The following is a 5,261-nucleotide window of genomic DNA, read 5'->3' on the forward strand; positions in this document are numbered from 1 at the left end:
ACACAAGCTTTTTTTTCTCTTTTTGCTTGCAAATAGTCTCTAAACGATATGAGTTCTATTACACATGGACTTCCATTTATGTATACCATCATGTAAGCCACTACAATTTGCAAATAACTCTAAATGTTCACACTGTTGTTTTAATGTAAAATTACTTTTAAAAAATATTGAAAACATGAAAATTTATGTAGGCATTGGTACTGTGGGCTACATCTCCAGTTGTCCTTTCTGTAGTTTTTACAGAGTGGTCATAGTGTCAATATAAGTATTAGGAATGTCAGCTGCTGCAAGCACTCTTATTACAGTCTACAATACACATATGCAATATAAGAGTAGACATCAGCAAACCTGTTAAATGGCCTGCCATTAACAGACTTGTACTCTACTCCAGATCAATTGATCTGATTGCACAGGGCATAGTTATGCATGAATATAAGTTTTTCTCCGACCACTATGAAATATCGATTTTCCTGGAATATGACTTCCACAGAGAACTGTTGAGCTTTTTGCCTGCAACATGGTGAGAAGTTGACTCATGGGCTATGAACTATGAGCACCTTAGAGTTTAGCCACGTGTCCACTGAAATTATGGGTTCCAAGTGAAGTGTCTTGGGTGTAATGCATAAATACCAATGGACAGCTCTTGTTGCTAATGTGCTGATGATGCTAGTGCACGGACTTTGAGCAGACCTGGGAAGCACTGGGGGAAATCTCAATTTGCATGGGAAAGAGAGACTGGTTGTAGAGGTTTGTCTACATAATTTTACAGGTGCAAGATTTACACATGCATATAAGAGGAAGTGCACAGCCTTTACAGTATGCAATTCATTCGTTTATGACAGAATATCTCATCCGGAATTATTTACATTTTCTTCTTTGACCTCAACATGCATCTATAAAGGTGCCCAGATAAAGGTCCTAATAGAAAAAAATGGTGTCTTTCCACAGGAATTGGGGTAAATGATTTGCATGCTTTAAGGCCCCATTCACATGTAGCGACATACCTTTTCAGCGGCCGGGATAGCGCGACTTTCGGGGCGAAGTTCCAGCGACGATCCAGCGACGGTAGCGCAACCTTCTCCGTCCGGCTCCATAGAAAAAAAGCAAAATCGCGCAAAATCCGCAGAAAAAAGGGTCCGATAGAAGCGACTTGCGACCGCGACGCGCAACATGGAGCTAAGACAGCTCCATTGACTATCATTAGCCGGCGACTTCTCGCAATATCGCGCGGCAAAAATGCGCGAAATCGCGCGATAAGTCGCTACATGTGAACGGGGCCTTAGTGTGATAACCCAGCATGAAAAGAGGACAAAAAAGAGACATATTTGCTGTACAGCAAAGCATGACCCTTGGGCCAGACAAGAGAGCTGATTATACAATAGAAATCTAAAATAGATAATTGATCAAATCCGAACAATAAAATAAGTAATTATAAAAACAGATTTTTTTTTTTTGTAGGGCTGAGGTAGCAACACAATATTGCATTAGTAGCAGATTTTGAGGATGTCTTAAAATTATCTTTTTCTTAAAAATATGAAAACGGTGTTATTTTTTATCTAAAGGGACATATTAATCAATGGATAAAATAATAAAATGTACCCATTTTCTGACACAATTTACATTTCAGTCTCTTTACAATAATTATCAAAATGTAATAAAATGGCAATTTTGAGACTCTTTAATTCAAATTTTACTGAGTTTTAATTTGATAGTTTTTCAATTTGCTGCCGATTGTAAAATACACTTCACAGTAATTATCAATAGGAAAAAAAAGTATAATTTGTCATAAATAAAAACCAAAAAAGACCAATCTTTTTTCTTTTTTTCTTTTGTACAGCTCTATATTTAATATAAAAAAAGCTTACTGGCTTAATTAAACTGGTAAAGGAGTAATTTGGGTTACTTATTGAGAGTTGGCATACAGTAAATAGTGTAACAGCAAAACATACTATTACATATGAAATTGATAGTCAGTGACAGGAAAGGTAACTTTACATACTACCAGGCTGAAAGACAAAGAGAGACAGCGGAGATGAGCTTGACTCCCAGGCACAGAGGGCCTAATTTACTAAAGGATATGCATGTAGGCTGATACATTGATCGTGTGTGAACAAACAGGCTGCAGAGTATATATGCAGAATTTACTAACAAGTGTCGGTTACTATGGGATGTACTGGGGTGTCAAAGCTGAACTGGTAAGAGGTCCAAATGACTCCTTTAAAAGTTCAGTTGAGCTAGAACAGAATGGGAAATAATCTAAAATACAATAAAAATATAATTTATTGAAAATCCAGTTTGGTAAACTGCCCGTTTGTTATTTCCTTTTTTACTTTACCTTACTGAAATATCAATGTCTGGTTTAAAAATCACTCATATAAACGGCCCCAAAGTATTTGATGTCTTTGGGGCCGTTTTGTTTTTCTTTGCATGAGCACAAAACATCTCCAGGCATTCAGAGAGATAAATACATTTTTTCACCATATTAGGCTTTATACAGAATCACAGTCACTGATGTCAGGGTCATTATTAGGGATGCACCAACTGCTCCAGATTTTGTCTGCTCCAGTTTTGATAAATTCCCCTCAGAGTATATAGCTCACCAGGGCTGTGTGCAGGGTCACATTACGGTTGTGTGCAGGGTCTCACCAGAACTGCGTGTAGGGTCTCATAGTTACATAGTTAGTCAGGTTGAAAAAAGACACATGTTCATTGAGTCTCACCAGGGCTGCATGCAGGGTCTCACCAGGGCTGCATGCAGAGTCTCACCAGGGCAGGGTCCATTCTACAGAAAGATGATGACCCAAAACATACCTCCTGGCTGTGTCAGAACTACCTTAGAAGTAAAGAAAAAGACTGTAGGCTTCAAATCATGGAATGGCCAGCACAGTCTCCAGACTTAAACCCCATCGAGCTGGTTTGGGATGAGCTGGACAGAAGGGTAAAAGCAAAGCAACCTACAAGTGTAACACATTTGTCGGAACTTCTGCAACAGAGTTGGGAAAAACGTTCCAAAGAATATTTGATTTCCATTGTAGAAACAATACCACAAGTGTGTTCGGCTTTTATATCTGCAAAAGGTGGCTACTTTGATGATTCAAAAATTCAGATTACATTTTCCTAAAAACAATTCCATGATTACTTTTGGATGTCCAATTGTTTATTTGTTGTATGCTTTATTTTCAGAGTACATTGAGACATTAAACTGCGTAAATTTCAATAAAAACTGGAAAAATGTGGGATTTCTAAAACATTTGACCGGTAGTGTATATATAACAGTTATACTGTACATTCCATTTATATTAAAAATAGTTTTGTATAGCATATATACATGTTGTATGCAATACATTGTTGAGTCCCCAGTGCTCCTTTAATGTAATAGAAACAATGTGACAGCTAGCTTTTCACCTACTCCTGGCAATAGTCAAAAAACACATCTGCTAGGTACAAAAAAAAAGCATCTATTGCAATAAAACATAACCTGGGTGGTATTTAGAGCCTAGCAACAACATGGTAAACATATACTGACATTAAATATAATGCTGTATTTAATTGTTAAAAGGACATAAAAGGACATTTTGGGAATATGAGATGCAACAAGAACTGTATTTTCTGCTCAACGGCAAATTTTAAGTTGTATTTTTTAAATTTTACATTGGAGATTGTGTGTTTGATAGAGAGTGATTCTATGGGACAGATTTACGCAGTTGCCACTTGTAAGCAAGCACCAGTAAATGTAAAAAATTTGGTGTACTTTCAGGCAAAGTACAGTTACCCACCCTGCCTAGGTCTCTTGACCTAAACCAGCACAACCATGTGCATATATCAGGATCACAGTTGCAGCATGCCCCATGTTAAAATCTTCCAGCTTCTTCACCTCTGGCCATAGAGCCTATATAGGCTTGCATAGGGTTATCTGTAGAGGATCTCCAGTCTCAGAATGGTATGGCACAAATCTAAAATCAATCTTTATATATACTCTGATTCCACCACTAAAGCTCTGTTGACAAAAGTCTGTGAAGCTGACATTGTATCCATCAGAGATGAGCAATAGCACAATACATTACATATTACAAATGACTTAAAAAAAGTATTACTAAACAGTAGACATGTGCGATTCGTTTCGTTCCAAATCGAAATTCGGACGAATTTTCGGAAATTCGGACATTCGAATGTATCCAAATTCCGAATTACAGACATAACGAATGCAAACGAATCCGAATTTCCATTTCCGAAATTCGGTAGCGTTAGTACGAACGTTCGTTTAGTTTTCTGTTCTTATTCGTTTCTTATTCGTTTCGTTCGTTGGAACAAACTGACATTAGAGAAGGAGAAAAATATTTTTTCCCCCTCAAATGTCACGAACGAACGAAACGAATAAGAAACGAATAAGAACAGAAAACGAAAAACAAACGTTCGACCTATCGCTACCGTATTTCGTCCGAATCCGAATTCCGAATCCGAATTGACTTTCACACCTGAATCCCGAAAAACGAAATAACACAAATCCGAATTTAAAACGAAACGAAACTAAACAAATTTTTTGGCAGTGCACATGTCTACTAAACAGCACAAAAAGATTATGCACTTACTGTAGATTCTTACAACATTTGATAACTGGTGAAATCATATGTTTGGCAATTTTTCACTTGTCCAAGATGTCCTCCACTGGTGGACCTAAGAAACAAAGGGCCCTGGTGCAAGATTTTTTCTCGCCCCCCCTTCCCCCCAACCACTAACCCTGCTAACCACTAAAGAATTAATAAAGGTGAAAAGAGTATTTTTTTTTAAAGGCAATTGCTGCTTATACACAGGTCTTAGGTGGCTGTGTGGGGTCTCAGGCGGGCTTTGCAGGGTCTATGGTGGGCTGTACAGACTCTGAGGTGGCTTACAGGTTCTATGGTGGGCTATGTGGGGTTAAAGGTGGTTTGTGCGGTGTTAATGGTGGCTGTGCGGCTGACAGGTGGTCTGTGCAGAGTTAATGGCAGCTGCGCAGCTCTCAATGCATATACTGAGCCTCACAGGTATACCTGTCACTGTACACATATACATGACCCCCCCTATACACAACTCCCTCCGTGACATACATATACAGAGCCCCACTTCTCACTGTACACATATACAGGACCCCTCCCCAATACAGAGCCCCACTTCTCACTGTACACATATGCAGGACCCCCAAAACACATATAGTGCCCCACTTCTCACTGTACACATATCCAGGACCCACTTCCACAATAAAGAGCCCCACTTCTCACTGTACA

This window comes from Nanorana parkeri, unplaced genomic scaffold, assembly GCF_000935625.1.
Source record: "Nanorana parkeri isolate BGI_ZX_2015 unplaced genomic scaffold, ASM93562v1 scaffold220, whole genome shotgun sequence".
Classification (NCBI taxonomy): domain Eukaryota; kingdom Metazoa; phylum Chordata; class Amphibia; order Anura; family Dicroglossidae; genus Nanorana; species Nanorana parkeri.